At 37.7% G+C, this 17611-nt stretch overlaps 1 pseudogene; it reads right to left on the bottom strand.

The window, feature by feature from the left end:
- Positions 1–17348, bottom strand: part of LOC125278674 — a 95778-nt pseudogene extending 78430 nt beyond the window's left edge.
- Positions 17349–17611: the final 263 nt, after the last annotated feature.

The following is a 17611-nucleotide window of genomic DNA, read 5'->3' as shown; positions in this document are numbered from 1 at the left end:
TGAACAACAGGTGAATCTCAACATAACACCAACTGTGACGCAACATTCGGGATCATTAATATGTACGCCCCCAACTTTTACATAGGCCAGCCCATGTTCAAAGCATTAGACAAGCCAGTATTAATGTCTGGAGCTGCACAGCTGAATCATCAGAAGTTCTGCAGGTATTGTAAAGCAAGTTTAAGACAAATCAGACAAATCAGACACAATTATTTGTTATAGTTAACCAGTAATTGTTTAAAGCTCACTCTGGGGTCTTTCCCCCATCCCCCGAGAAGATCTCAGTTACAAGTTTTATTGCGCTAAAGAAAGTGGTTGCCACATGGAAGAGCAGAGATATGTGGTTGCCACATAAAGAGACACAGAAAACCTGCATCTTTCCTGCATTTTTCCCACAGAACACAGACTTTCCTGCATTAATTTATAGACAGACGGTTCTATAAATGAACATGCACATCCCCAGGAAATGGTATCCATTATTACTGTTGTTGTATTGCACTTACAGTGTATTTACATGTTTTATGATACATTTAAGGTAACTTCAATTATGCCATGTTTAGTGTCTATGCTTTCGTATCGAGAAGATGTAAATGCTTGTGTATACAATATGTTTGTAAAACACCAGTATTACAAGAATCTTTAATAGTTCCTTTTCAACAACTCAGCCATTTTAAATCACACTCGATCATAAAGCCCCCATAGAGGAATTTTGCCGCTCAGAGATCCTCTCCATTACATTGGCCAGTTCTCCACCTTATTATTTTCAGAGAAACAGTTTATATAGGAGCCATATTTAGATACTCGTGCACAAGAGATTGTTTAATTTATTTATTTTTTATTTCAAATATTATTTAAATATATAAAGAAATTTTATGTTGGTTTAATACTTGGACTAACCTGTTTATATGAATAATTTATATGTAACCCTGGGTTTAATCCTTGTGATTTTTAAATGTACACATTCAAAGTTGAGTTCGTTACTTTGTTTACTTTTAAAAGTGTTAACCAGTATTTATAATCTCTGTATGCAAATTTAGTTAAGCAAGTCATTCGTTTCGATTAGCTTGTAAAAGTTATGATCCCACCCCTTTTTACTAGCAGGTGTATTTTGATTGGTGGATTATGATTCAGTGGAGAGAACTGTTAAAGGTGCTCTAAGTGATCCTGGGCGGAGTAACTTCCTGTTGACGTTCGAAGTGTTGTCAAACAAAACAGAGGCTAGCTAGACCCTCCCTCCTCCTCCTCCTCCTCCTCCCCCTCCCCTCCGTGCTTCCTGAAACAGTCATGAACGCACATTTAAAATCATTCTTGTCGGTTATTGGCTGGAGCATGTTTATTATGTTTTGTGGTCCAGGCTACACCAGTTTGTTTTTGTTGCCATTTTTGGAGCTTGTGGCGACTACAGAGACTGTTTTTTTTACAGTGTGTTCAGGGGACAGGAAGCTAGTGGATAGTGAGGAGATGTTTGCTGTATGTGACAAAAAATGTTTTGGCCTAAAAACGTGTGACATCACTTAGAGCACCTTTAAATGATTGAATGGAGTGAGACGCAAGTTTGGTTTTCTCTGTGTGATTTCAGTTTGAAGATGATTTTGTTCGTAAAGTCGGAGTTATTTCGGCAAGAATATACTCTGTAAAAGTTTTATTTATAGTTTGTTATCTAATTTGAGTATTTTAACTCCCTGAGGTCTGAAAACGCGCTGGCGCGTTTTGCAGGATTTTTTCACATTGCAGCAAAACAGACTTAAAATACTCCGTCATTTCTTGTCATAGAGACATAAGTAATATATCAATTGAAACTATAGAATTCTTCTTTTATTTGTGTACACTCAGAGTAAAAACACAATGTTGTGCTTTTTGTAAAATAAAGAAAACTAACATGATGCGTGATCTCTCGTCTCCCTCTGAACGAAGTCCAATCTGATAGTTCTCAGAAAATGAACTGTAACTTATGAATACTAATGACAAAAAAAATGACAATTACGTCTGAAGAAACGTTGAAATGTCAGGTTTTAAATCGTGCAAGTCAAATCGAAAACAAACATTCTGTATTTATGTAATCTGTATGAAAAGAGAGCCATGTCAGAAGTCTGTGATTCAGCTCATTATCCGCTAATGTGGCCATGCCCACGGAGCCAGCGCTATTCAGACGCAAATTCAGAGGCAATACATGCATTCATCGTCTCAATCGTGTATTTATTGTCTTGAAAAGTGTTTATTTGGATTTTAAAGCAATGGTTAGCGATCTCTAGAAGACATGCCGTTAGTTCCTAGTTCCTTTTCTTCTTTATATGAATTTGTGGCCTAAAGTTACAGAGAGCGCCCTCCGGCTGCAAGTATGAATTGAAAATACCATTCCTGAAATGTCCTCTTCTTCTTTAGAATAATTTGTGGACTAAAGTTCAGAGCGCCCTCCGGCTGCAAGTATGAATTGAAAAAACAGTATCCAGCACTCATAGTGATGACAATAAATATTACTTCTCAGATAGAAAATTGACATAAATATATAAGAATCCATCAATATTTCTCCAAATGTGCATGCTTTTAAGCTAAAAGCCTATATGAAATGCCATAGAGGTAACATAATTGTTCAGACACTTTGCATCACAGAAATACATTTTATTTTAAAGAATATAATAGAATACCATTATTTTAAATTGTAATAATATTTCACAGTATTGCTGTTTATGATGAGCTGAGACATTATTACAGGGTTTTTTTTCACAGCCTACCTGACTGAAAGGCCTCATTAATATGCAAGCATTTCGGCATTATTATGTGATTCTTTTGTCTTCTCAGGTGTAAATGGCCCATTATTCTTGAGATTCACGCCTCCACGCATACTGTTTCTTGAAAAAAGTGTCTTACAAAAACGAAATCAATATATTGTTTTATATGAAGGAGTAGGCAGCTAATTTTTACTAATTCTGAAGCAAAAACTCTAGTCTACAACCTCCAATACCAAAAAGTCTTGTGAACACAGATTTAATATACTTTTTTGGCCTTATTTCAGTGACTTAAGTTTTTTGTTTTTTCAATAACCACGCATAAACATTATTCCTTCAAAAATACAAACATGTACATACATGTTCTCACATATTATTGTAGGCTATTTGTGCGAATACAGGTAATGACACTTTTGTCATTTATATGTTTATGAACAACTGAAAAAAGCACAAATGTCAGGGCATGTCAAAACTTCTCCAAGCCCCAAATCAGCCTCAGACTCCAGAGGGTTAAGCGAGTTTTGATGGACAAGCATCACTAGAATAACACTGTTTACGTTCGGAGAGAAGACGGGAGTAACAGTGTATCACTGGGACGGGACATTGTTGAAGGACATACTAATGTAGAGCTCGGATGGCTTTATATTACGAGCTCCTCTGGCACCGTAAGAGAGTCGTTGCAACCCCAGATAGCGTTCTGAGTCCCCGCGAGATTCAGAGTTCCTCTGGCACCGCTGGATAGTGTACTGTGTTACGGAGGACTTTGGTGGCCGGCGACGGAGCGAGTGATAGAAAGAGCGGACCTCTTGTCGTGGTTGATTGGGTAACTGCACCTGGATCGAGGTACTCAGTGTTGTTTGTTTTGCTCATTTTGGAGTGAAGAGGCCAGTTTGTGTTTTATTAGGCCACAACGCACTCAAGCAACGACTCAGGCCTGCAACAGTGGTGTTTGTAAATGTGTGTGAGTGTGGGAGTGACAACTGCATTTAAATGCGGGAATGAGTCCCCTAAATTATCGTTACATGTGAGTACAGAACACAACTCACTCTCGAAAATGCGATGATTGACAGCTTGGAAACCATAGCGACGTTCTGGCGTCTCTCGTGTTTGGTATCCGTTATCGTGACCAAAGTAATATTAAAGTGACAAAACACTCGTTATTTTCAGCAATTTAACTAAACACACTAACACAGTCGACGGAGGCGTTGTGTTTTGTTTATGCTTGTACAGCCTGTTTCACACAGAGCGCGCTCTATCTGTGTTGCCATGATCACTCATTATAAGCGTATTTAGGCTTGTTGTTTAAGCTCGTCTCATAAGCGAATGGGTTTGTTGAGTTATTAAAGTGAGCAGACATGAATCGCGATATTTTGGTCTTATTTTCAGCATAAAGAATTTGGATTTATTTAGGTTTATTATGGGATTATTCTTGTTCGCTGATTTTTCTAGCAAGATCTGGCAACTCGAATGAGAAAAGGCTTGTGCTTTCCCTGTGATTGACCACACATACAGAAGAGAGACACATCTCCGAAGAAGGTTAAAAAATGTCATTAACAACTAGTTGTTCAGTTCGGTTCCGTACACACTGCATAGAATTTCTGTAAATGCGTTTGTCACTACCTGTATTTTTCGGGAGTTATTTCAGTTGTAGAATGCGGTTTTCACTCCCGTATTTTACTGAACTGTGTGTGTACAGAATGCGATTAAGCACTAAATGGTGAATTAACAACCGAATTTAGCTGCAGTGTGTATGTGGCCAATGTGTATTGTTGCTATGATTACCGTCTAGGCACGCCTTTAGCAAGCCGTAAATAGACTGTCATCATTTCCTTGCCTGTATATGGTTATAGATTCCTGTTCAGTCATCTGCAGATACTAATTTATTTGTTTATTTATTGAACTATTTATTTATTTATTATTTAATTTTATTTAATATATTTATTGACATATTTATTGACATCTTGACTATTTATTTATTGATTTACTTTCTGTGATAATAAAACACTGTAGTTTGTAGTATTTACCCATACTTACCTGGTTTATTGAGTTATAATTACCTGTATTATTAGGTCCTTTAACATAGGTGTTTTTTCAGCATCTATCTGACTACAGAAACGGAAAAATTAAGGCTTAGCTTATAACTATGATTAATATTAGAGGTGTATAATAATTTATACACTTGTCGAGAGACATATTACCAAAACCCGGTGCTCCAACCTAACAGAACTTGGGCATGGTAAAAGAGGGTAGGGGGCGCTACATAAATATGTAATTATTAAATAATTATGTAAATTATTTTGACAGATATCATTTAGAAAAGGAGGTAATTTTCACTGCTACAATGATGATACCCAACTATATGTTTTGAGGCCCAACATGTTACAAGTACAACCTCTGTGGTTCCCTCCTCTGTCCATCAGAGGTCTCACTCCTGAATATTGACTCTTACCATTTCACATTACATTTCCCATAAGCCCTGTTCCTGGTACTTATCACCTGCACACCTGTTCTCCATTTCCCCAGACTATTTAAGTAGCTCTCCCAGTCACCCTCATTGCCAAGTCTTGTTCTGCCTAGGTGAACATTTATGAGCATTACTCCCTATATAATACCCTGTTACATTGACATTGGTTTGTTTATCAGTGTTTGACCTGTTTGCTGCCTGTAGTGATGGGCAAATGAAGCCTCATGAAGCACTGAGGCTTTCCCAAAGCTTTGAGAGTGTCAAAAACAGCGCCATCTGGTGTTTAGTAAAAAAATAAAGCAGCCAAAACCCTGTGAATGAAGCTTCGTCGGACGAAGCAGACACACAGTTTCATGTTACGTGCTCAAATAAAAGCCTAAGGCCGGGTTCACACCGCAAGCGGCAGCAGAGCAGAAGCAGCGCGTATTTTTTCGGCGTCCATGTTAACAGATGAGAGCGTTCACACCGCACGCAGAGGCTGCGCGGCAGCGCGGAGCAGGAGCAGAGCAGAAGCAGCAGTGCCGCGATCGTTTCGGCGCTGGGTCTATTTTTGCTGCGCTGCTAACGCTCAATTAAAGTGAAAGTACACCTTTGATGGACAAAATAAATATGATTTAACACCAAAAGTGCTCAAAATGCACAGAATAAGCATATTTAATGTGTTTTAACAAGAATTAAAGCATGTCATGAAAGAAAATCAATATTAAAAAATATTTATAGAAGATTTACTCATTTACACTTGTTTTTAATTATTCAGTTTGGGCTAAAGTATGGTATAGGCCTATTATAGAAAAAAACTAAACTAAACTAGCCAGAAAATATGATATATAAATTTTAGTTATTACACAGACAGCAATATAGGCTCTTGCATACCCAAATCAAACCCGAGTTTGCTGTCTTTTTCGCCGAGTTTGCAGTCTTGTAAACATGTTCATGCGTCAGATTATGTAAAACACAAAGCTTACCTCATTCGTGTGCAGCAATGGATGACACGAGGCTTTTATTTATTTATTTTTATTTAATTTACGTTTATATGTGAGTGTTGTACACCTTGCATGTTAACAAACTTTCAAGACTATCAAGTTTAACTATGACCAATTATAAAAACAAATTTATAGCTGTCTTTGTAAAGAAATGCTCACTTTATATGCAGCTTCGAGCCGCTGCTGTGATGCTGTACAAACGCTTCCAGTGTGAATACTCGCGCGTCTCTGCAGCTGCAGTTCACGCTCACGCGCTGCTTCCGCTCTGCTGCTGCTTGCGGTGTGAACCCGGCCTAATAGTGCGCGTGCGTGTTGAATTTATCTCCGTGATAAATTAATTTACCCAGTAAACTGATGTTTAATTCTAGGATGAATGTCAATATGATTACGAAGAAGAATATATGAATTGCATATGGCAAATATTTTATTTTCCTGAAGTAATTTGTATCCTTCATATTAATTGTATGACTGGGTATTTAAAAGTGAAAACCTACTCGTAAAGTAAGACCTGGGGGTTCGAACATTCTGATACACAAAACAAAATGTGCACGACATGATTGGACAGAAAGTGAGGTTTCTTTTGTCGTCGATCACGTGACTCTGGGAAACCAACCCTGCGTACAATTCAGAAGGGCTCATCCCTATGCCCTAATCCCTTCAAAGGGTTTACCCTCCGGAGTGAGAGCTTCGAAGGGATGAAGGGTGTAGGGGTCAAAAAAACTATTTTTTTGGAATGCGCTTCTGCGTCATCTTAGCGAGACAAGCAAGGACGAGTAAATTGTGCAAGCCGCACCCTTTGTTTAACATTAGTTTATTTATTTATTTATTTAGGTTTATCGCACCATTATATATGTATTTTAAACATTTAAATGGACTGATAAAGGGAGCTGTAAAGTATTTTGTTTAAGTACAATGACGTTTTGACCATAATAATGTACCAAATCTAACTCGTATAAATATTGCAGTAGTAGAAAAATACTATATATACATTTATAAGTAAAATTGAACTCCTAACCTGTATCTATTCTGTGACATCAAACAACTTTCCTGTGCAAAGGATCATGGGGGCCCGCAGTGTCCATCAGTTGTTCCCTTCGAAATCCTTCATTCCGAAGGGCCCTTTGAATGAGCCAGTTTTGAGTACTTCGGTTTGGGATGACCCTTCAATATGGCGGCCATGATTGTTTTCACTCCGAAGTGCCCTTCGGAGGTCGATATATCCAGTTTGGAATGCACCGCAACACACACCCCAATACGGGGCTTCACTAGAAATCGTGTCGCATGTGTGATACACACATCGAAGCTTCAGTGTCATATATAACATCACTAGCTGCCTGCCTTTGGACTGTTTGCCTGGTATTTTATCTATGATTATTAGCTGCCTGGCCTGACCTGTTATACTACTACTTCTAAAAAGCAAAAGATGGATAGCAACTCAGTTGACGCTTCGTTACATGACGTAACACGCCAATTCACAAAACAGAATGCATAGTTGATATTAAAAATTGGATTAGAAGTGTCTTACTACTATATTTAGGGAAAAAAAGAGGTTTTACAGGTTTTAAAAGAGGTTTTAATTATTGGACCAAAGAGCTCCTTGTGTAAGAACCCAGAATACTGCTTAGTTCTCGATGTATGTTTATTTAAATCCTCATCATCAGTCAAGAACCTGTTATTTTATAGCAATCTGTCATATGAAGGCCACATTTTTAAGATTTGTAAAACTTTCCATCTTAAAAAACATTTCTAAATTATAACATATACTCTATGTGTAATGTAAAAAAATCAATTCCTGCATTCATGACCTCATGTATAGATTATTATAACATATTACTGGGTGGTTGCCATGCAGGCTTAATAAACTCCAGCTGGTGGAGCAAAATGCAACAGTTAGAGTGCTTACTAGAGCCAGTATGATCATATTAGCCTGGTTTTGTCAACACTGCATTGGCTCCCTATGAAACATTGTAAAAATGTTAAAATCCCGCTGATTACTTATAAAGCCCTGAGTGGTTTAGCTCCTCATTATTTGAGTGAGCTTTTGTCACATTACAACCCTTCACATCAATTGCATTCTCAAAATTCTGACCAATTAATAATACATGGAACATCAAATCGACTATCGGCGGGAGATACTTTTCCTCTTTAGCACCCAAGCATTGTTCAAAAGAATGCAGCGTCATTTTTTTCATCGTTTTTGGAAGCTAAAATGAAAAACTAAATTTTTATTTTATTTTTATTAATAGCATTCATTATAGATAGATGTCATTAAATCATCTTTGAGAGCAAGGGGGCCCCCTGATGGTTCAAGGGTCCTACACAATTGTGTACTTGTGTAAAGAGAGGCACTGAAAACACATATTCATTCACATATGAAAACAATGAACACAGTAAATGTTGAAGTCAAACCTCAGTATGTTTAGTCGACAGTGTGAACTCTTCAGTCCAACAGAAAGCTGCTTCACAGAATGCTGCAGGTTATTGTTACTTAGATTCAGCTCTGTCAGATGAGAGTCTGGTGACTGTAGAGCTGAAGACAAACTTTCACAGTCTTGACCAGAGAGACCACAGTCATTAAATCTGTCAAAACAGAACATTTACCCAGATTAATTTTTGATGTTAGTGTTTCTTAAACAGCATACTTCATAATCAGACCAGCAAGATATTTCATATAATATTTTGACATTTGTTTAGTGATGTAGAATAAAAGCATTGATTAAACAGCAATCAGTGAAATTACTCACAGGGCTTTTCTGCAGCATCTCACAGCTGGAACGAGTCTCTTGTAGTCTGCCTGTGATGATGTGAATCTCTTTGGGTTGAACTCATCCAGCACCTTCTCTGACATCAGCAGTATGTAGGTCAGCACTGTGCACATTGAAGAAGAGAGTTCTCTTCCTGGATGTTCATCTGAACCGAAGGTATCTCTGGATTTCCTTATATAATGAATGATCTTTCAGCTCAAGTAAGCAGTAAAATAGGTTGACTGAAGCTTCATCTGATATAAAGTACCCATCTTGTAATTGTTTAATGTATTTAGTTGTTTGCCTGATGCTCTCTGTTGTGTCCTCAATGTGTGTGAACAGGCCTTGGAGCAGGTTTTGACTGGATTCCAGTGAAATGCCCATCAGAAACCGCAGGAAAAGGTCAAGATGTCCTCTCTCACTCTTCATGGCTTTATCAACAGCCTTCCTTTAGTAGCTTCTGCAATGTGATATATTCTTTGGGCTTATCAAAGAAAAACTGAAGCTCCTGCATGTTCTTGTTCAGGTAACAGAGGAACACATGCACTGCAGCGAGGAACTCTTGAACACTCAGATGCACAAAGCTGAAGACCTTTTCTTCATGAAGACCATCTTCTTTCTTAAAGATCTCAGCAATCATTCCTGTGAACTCAGTGTCTACATTCACATCAATACCACATTCTTTCAGATCTTCCTCATAGAACACAATGTTTTCTTCTTTCAGCTGTTCAAATGCTAGCTTGGCTAACTTCAGAATCATTTCTCTATTTGACTGTAAGAGCTTTTTACGTTGTCTTTCTGCTTTGCCATCATATTTCTGGCTCTTCATGTTCATCTGTACCAGCAGGAAGTGAATGTACATTTCAGTGAGTGTTGTACTGATGTTCTCTGCATTGTTCTTGATGAGAATATTCTGAAGTACTGTGGCGGTGAATCCAGCAGAACACAGGAATGTGACACATGATGTAGAGACTACGAGACGTCTTAATGTGTGAGATGATTCTGGAGGCCAGAGTCTCATCTGTGATTCTCTTTCTGAAGTACTCCTCCTTCTGTTGGTCAGTAAATCCTCGCACCTCTGTGAACAATCCCACATACTCAGGAGGGATCTGATTGGCTGCTGCTGGTCGTGAGGTCACCCAGATGAGAGCTGATGGAAGCAGATTCCCTTTGACCAGACTTGTGAACAGCACATCTACAGGTGATCTTTCCTCAACATTGTTTAATGTTTCACTTTTAAAATTCAAATCCAGGCGACTCTCATCAAGTCCATCAAATATAAATGCAAGTTTACATTCCTTATATAACTTTGATTTCTCCAGGTCCTTCAATTGAGGATAAAATTTCAGCAGAAACTCATGGAGATTGAACTCTCTGTTCTTTAATGCTGTTAATCTCTCGGAATGGAAGCAGGAACACACAGTGTATATCCTGATTGGCTTTTCCTTCTGCCCAGTCCAGGATGAACTTGTGCACAGAGACAGTTTTTCCGATGCCAGCGAACTCCCTTGGTCAGCACAATCTTTTCCTCATTGTTTTCCCTTAATAATGTAAATATATCATTGCATTTGATTGGTTTGTCCTGTGTTTTTTTGTTCTTGAAAGCATCATCAATCTTCAGAATCTCATGTTCCTGATTGACATCTTTCATATCTCCCTCTGTGATGAAGAGTTCTGTGTAAACATCCTTGAAGATGTGCTTCATTTTCTTTCTTGCACTCAAAAATATGTTCTGCTTTCTTCATCATGTTGGTTTTGTGAGTTCCCAAGAATTTTTTCAGAATCAAATCCTCTGTTATAAAAGATTGGTGTAAGTAAATAAAACATGATGGAAAGCAAAAACATATTTTATTTAAAAAAAAAAGAAACATGACAAAGCTTTCACATCAGCATGATCTGATCAGAATTCATTCAACATATTGTAATTAAATTACTGTTGAAGGTATCACAGCTCAGAGGCCTCAGATCTTCCATTTAATTCACTACATTTTGATAAATATATTACACTCGTGGAAGGGAATACCCTTAAGCATTCAAATCAGAAATATCATCCAGACATATATTCTTTTTTAAAGGATAAGTTCACTTTCAAATAAAATTTTCCTGATAATTTACTCACCCCCATGTCATCCAAGATATCCATGTCTTTCTTTCTTCAGTTGAAAAGAAATTAAGGTTTTTGATGAAAACATTCCAGGATTTTTCTCCTTATAGTGGACTTCAATGGACCTCCAGAACGGTTGAAGGTCAAAATTACAGTTTCAGTGCAGCTTCAAAGGGGTTTAAACGATACCAGACGAGGAATAAGGGTCTAATCTAGCGAAACGATTGGTCATTTTCGAAAAAAAAATTAAATGTATATGCTTTATATAAACAAATGATCGCCTTGCAAGTGCTTCCACCTAAACCACACTTTCGTATTCTCCAAAAAGTTTACGCTGTATGTCCTACCCCTTCCCTATTCTACTTACCGAAAAAATGGAACTGGTGCTGCGTTTGTTCTGTAAATAGAATAGGGAAGGTGTAGGACATACAGCGTAAACTTTTTCTAATTTAAAAACTGCATGTTGTGTTTACTTGTGTTATCTTTGATTAATATTTAAATTTGTTTGATGATCTGAAACAAAGTGTGACAAACATGCAAAAAAAAAAAAAAAAAAAAAAAATCAGGAAAGGGGGCAAGCACTTTTTTCACACCACTATATACATTTAAAATTTTTTCAAAAATGACCGATCGTTTCTCTAGATAAGACCCTTATTCCTCGTCTGGTATTGTTTAAAGCCCTTTGAAGCTGCACTGAAACTGTCAATTTGGATCCTTCAACCGATTTGGAGGCCACTTGAAGTCCACTATAAGGAGAAAAATCCTGGAATGTTTTCATCAAAAACCTTCATTTCTTTTCGACTGAAGACAAGAAAGACATGAACATCTTGGATGACATGGGGGTGATTAAATTATCAGGAAAATTTTATTTGAAAGTGAACTAATCCTTTAATGCCTAATTTGTAAACTCAGTACAGAAGGTAGGGTTTGAGGAACAGCTGGCAGTGAATGCTCTAGTTCTTGTATGTAAGGTATAATGAAAATTGTGAAAAACATAGTGTTATAAGTCCTCCGTTCAAAGACTCTACCTTTTGTGTGTACACATACACATTTAGGATGAAACATAGATTTTCTGTACATTAGGCTCCTGGACTGGTGTCCAAATTCAAAATACATCCGACCATTAAATAACCCCTGAAACAATTTAAAAAGCCAAGTTCACGCTGTACAGACTGACGCTGATCAATCACCAGATCACAGTCCTGCTCACGACAAAAGGTGAATGAACATGTCAGTTGGTGAAAACAAACACCGCCCAACACTAAAGGCCCTTTCACACAGGACGCGGTATGTGCTGCGCAATGAAACCCATTTATTTCAATGGCTTGCACCGCACGAGGACGGTTTGTTGCTGTGTCGACCAAAGCGTGCACGCCGCGCTCAAAGTTCAAAATAGTTCAACTTTCAACTCTGTGACGATTACCCACGTGACCAATAGCAACGGGGCATCCAAACAATCAGAAAGCAAAATGGATGAACAGCTATTGTCTGTGTTGGAATTTTGCTGGTCATATAGAGACATCAGGGGCCGGTTGCACCAGCTGTGAGTAAGTTACAACGTAGCCTAGTTTTGACGTAAATGGCCACTAAGTTACAACTTACGCACTACTAAATATGTTTGTGTTGCACCATTAAATTTAGTTGAAGTGTAACTCTACGTATACAATAAATATTTACGGAAGCCTCCTATCAGGAGTAACGGTTGGAATAAAATAGCAGACTGACTGAACCTGCATCAATAAGCTCTTGTTTTACCTGACAGACTTCATTCTTTAGACATATATGATGCTGCTGACATATTTTACACTCGCTTACATTTTAAGAGAGAGAACATTATGTGAAAATATTACTTAGCCACTCTTCAACACGAACCCGTCCTAAACAGCGCGCCGTTGTGTGCATTCGTCCCATCACTCCGTGTTGTGCATGTCAAATAAAATCAGTTATAATCAATAAATGTCCCTTCTTATGTTTTTTTTGTATCAGTATTTATTTATTAATCCTTATTCATTTAGTTTCAAATACAGTTTCCGAATGTAATTTATTTAGCCTACTTATAAAAACATATTCATGATTAAGTAGGCTATTGTATTTAACAGAAACTTATTTTTACTGTAACTACGTGAGGCAACATAAGTCAGAATGAAGGATAAACTGAAATTCATGGCATTTCACCAACTTCTGCTCACATTTTTGAAGGATCACTGAGGGTAAACATCATATTATGCGACTACGCATTACTTTACGGAGATCTTACGAGCTATTAGCTACATTCTGCCTTAAGAACAAATGGTGCAACCGAATAAAATACAGAGTTAGTTACAAACTAGCTAGTAGTTACTAAGCCACTAGTGTGGACTTTATATTCCAACTTAAGAAAGAACTCCAAATGGGTGGTGCAACCCTACCCAGGAGAAAAGCTGTGTCATGGAGACATGATAGAGACTGTCAAGAGCTGCTCTTTTTCTTCTTCTTACAAGCAGCAGGGCTAGTGCTATCATTCGCTTCTTAGCACGGGACATATACTTTGCTGCTGACCGAAAGGTGGAACAACAATCAAATGACTAGACTTATAAAACTCCAGCTACAAGTTTGGACAACTCTGCCTACTGTGCTCTGGCCAGTGTAGCGCAAATCGCTTTGTATCTGAAGTGCAGCGGCGAGCGCAGCGCATACCGAGTCCTGTGTGAAAGCCCCATAACAGGGAAAACACTGATCTGACAAAACCTGGCATTCATGTCTATTGGTGTTGGTCGACATCTGATGGTGCAGTGTGAACTAGCCTTAACCCTCTGGAGTCTGAGGCTGATTTGGGGCCTGGAGAAGTTTTGACATGCCCTGACATTTGTGCTTTTTTCAGTTGTTCATAAACATATTAATGGAAAAAGTGTCATTACACTGTATTCAGCACAAACTAGGCTACAATAATATGTGAGGAACATGTATGTACATGTTTGTGTTTTTGAAGGAATAACATTTATGCGTGGTTATTGAAAAAACAAAAAACTTAAGTCACTGAAATAAGGCCAAAAAAAGTATAGTAAATCTGTGTTTACAATACTTTAGGTATTGGAGGTTGTAAACTAGAGTTTTTGCTTCAAAATTATGTAAAAATTATGCTGCCTACTCCTTCATATAAAACAATATATTGATTTAGTTTTTGTAAGACACTTTTTGCCAAGAAACACAGTATGTGTGGAGGCGTGAATCACCACTGAATAATGGGCCATTCTCACCTGAGAAGACAAAAGAATTGGATAGTAATGAGCTGAAATGACTTGCATATTAATGAGGCCTTTCAGTCAGGTAGGCTGTGAAAAAAACCTTCTGTGATGTCTCAAGCTCATCATGATATATGAAACATACAGAAAAATATTATTACAATATAAAGTAATGGTTTTATATTATACTTTAAAATATAATGTATTTCTGTGATGCAAAGAGTCTGAATATAGGCTTTTAGTTTAAAAGCATGCACATTTGGAGAAATATTGGATTCTCATATGCTTATGTCAATTTTCTATACAGAGGAGTTATATTTATTTAATAGTCATTGTCATTACTATGAGCGCTGGTGTTTTCAATTCATCCTTGAAGTCGGAGGGCGCTCTCTGTGCATTTTTAGTCCACAAATTCATCTAAAAGAAGAAGAGGCTCTTCCAAGAATGGAGTTTCCAATTCATACTGCAGCCGGAGGGCGCTAAAGAAACAAAAACTCATCTAAAATTCATCTATAGAAGAAAAGAAAACAGGAACTAACTGCATGTCTTCTAGAGCTCGCTAACCATGACTTTTACATCCAGATAAACACTTTTCAAGACAATAAATACACGATTGAGACGATGAATACATGTATTGCCTCTGAATTTGCGTCTGAATAGCGCTGGCTCCGTGGGCGTGGCCGCATTAGCGGATAATGAGCTGAATCACGGACTTCTGACATGGCTCTCTTTTCATACAGATTACATAAACACAGAAGGTTTGTTTTCGATTTGACTTACATGATTTAAAACCTGACATTTCAACGTTTTTAGACATAAGTTTAATTTTTCTGTGATTAGTATTCACTAAGTTACAGTTCATTTTCTGAGAACTATCAGATTGGACTTCGTTCAGAGGGAGAGGAGAAATCATGCATCATGTTAGTTTTCTTTATTTTACAAAAAGCACAACATTGTGTTTTTACTCTGAGTGTATACAAATAAAAGGAGATATTCTATAGTTTCAATTGATATATTACTTATGTCTCTATGACAAAAAATGACAGAGTATTTTAAGTCTGTTTTGCTGCAATGTGAAAAAAAACCTGCAAAACGCGCCGGCGCGTTTTCAGACCTCAGAGTGTTAAAGAGAATACGACTGTCAATACTATACCTTTCTCTTCTCTGTGTTTCTCTGCTGTCTCTGTGATATTTTGTGGCTCTGTGAGGAGAGAGAAAAGGAGGGAAGAAAAAAATGTATATACAGACACAAAAGAAAATACTGTGGCTAAAGCATGTCAGATGCCCGCCACGGAAACATCAGATTTGTCAGTCCGCCACGGACACGCCCTTCAGCGAAAACTCAAGATCTTTGATATTTATCATCGCTAAGGTCTTAAGATTAGACTGACCATATATGATGTGCTTCTGGTTTAATCTCTATGAGGAGTTAATCACAGTGTAAAACATGTCATTTCCTGTTGCCCCCAGGTGGCGCTATGACTGTAACTGAATATTGTCATATAGATGTCTTCAGGTCAGGACTCTAATAAAACATGTGAAGTTTGGGGCAGATCAGACATTGTATGCCCGAGTTACAACAACTTCCTTTTTCATGGCGAAACATCAAACTTTGCCAAGCCGCCACGGACACGCCCTTCAGTGAAAACTCTAGATCTTCGCAATTTAACGTCTCAAAGGCCTTTAGATTAGACTGACCAAATATGATGTTGATCTGATTAAAGCTCTAGAAGGAGTTCGTTAAAGTACAACATGTGGAAATGGCAAAAACTGCCAAAATTTTGTAGAGAAAATTCAAAATATCTCACTTCCTGTTGGGTTTACAAACTTTGCACCCAGGGGCTTTTTTGTAGGTATTGGGCTGTTACATGTGTCTACCGAATTTCATAACTGTATGTGAAACGTAGCACGAAGGGCGCTTAATTGAAATTTTGTAGGTGGCGCTATCGAGCCATTTTGCCACACCTAATTCTGAAACCCATATCAGATGTAAATTTTCACCACTTCTGATGCGTGTGCAAAGTTTCATGAGTTTTTGAGAGCGTTTAGGCCCTCAAAAATGTGATTCATTTTGGAGAAGAATAATAATTGGCTGAGCAATTCCAATAGGGTCCTCACACCATCGGTGCTCGGGCCCTAAATACTGTGGCTAAAGCATGTCTGCCTATGAACAATATGACCATAAAATGAACAGATTTAGAGGCCTCTTACAGGCCTCCCTTTTATTCTCCTTCTGAGTGTAATATAAGTCACCATTCACTTCCTTTATGTTCAGACACCATAGAGAATGTATGAGTGAAAAAATGTCACATAGCCTCTTTTGTATTTTTCTGTAACTGAAAAACAACTCATATGTTTCTTTCCCTCTTATTTCTAGCCACCTTGTTCCTGTTTTTCATTATTATTTCTTTATTATGTTGTGTTCCATATTTGTATATTTCCATATCTAACTGTGAAGTGATTCCTTTTATGGTTTTATCTTTGTGCGCCCTCTGGAGGGCAACATCTAGGATGGGGGTGTCACTTTTTTCTAAGTAAAGTATAAATTGAGTAAACTGCTCAATTAAGATTGAAGTTTTGGGACATGACTCTGTTTGTGTGATAATTCTTTCCACAGCTGCAGACCATTGATCACTGAGAGGGACTGAAAAGCAATCTTAAGAGTAAGAGAAATCTAATTCTTACATGAACTTACATGAATAGGAGAAGGGTTCACAATAACTGAGCATTATTTCACTTATCAAACTATCAACTATCAACTGACAGCTAATAAGCATTGTGTCTCAGTGAGCACAGCTATAGTGATAGTACCGTTTTCCTGCAGGGTTCATGATGAAGGTCACTGGGCCTGTGATGGTGTTTCCAGTGAGTACAGGAGCATTTACAGCTGCTCCCGTCTGAGCATTCAGATCAACACTGACTCCAGTGTGAGCGCTGCTCATCTGGACTGGAATAGAGACAGAGATTAATTACATTTCCTAAATGACAACTTTAACATTACTGATATTCTTTTCTTCATTACCTTCCTTGTGTTTCAGCTTGTCTTCTTCCTGCTCCTCTCGTGTGTCACAATGCTGATCAACAGATGCCATCGTCCTTCACTCACTCACTGCTGTTGGACATGAAGAAAAAGCTTTTGAATTGCTCCTTGTTACCAAACTTTCCAAAAATAAATAAGGCAGTATTTGAAAATAAACAAGTAAATAAAATATAGCCGCAAGCAGCAATTATAAAGTATATTATGAGTTACTGAATGTGAAAGGGGTAGATTCTGGAATCCACTGCTGCTTCAATGTATGTCTTTTAAAGGGTTACTTCAGGATTTAGCATTAAGCTTTGTATTAGCAGAATACCACCAGTATTTTCGAT

This window comes from Megalobrama amblycephala, linkage group LG11 (assembly GCF_018812025.1).
Source record: "Megalobrama amblycephala isolate DHTTF-2021 linkage group LG11, ASM1881202v1, whole genome shotgun sequence".
NCBI lineage: Eukaryota > Metazoa > Chordata > Actinopteri > Cypriniformes > Xenocyprididae > Megalobrama > Megalobrama amblycephala.
This window is presented reverse-complemented; position numbering and strand designations above follow the sequence as displayed.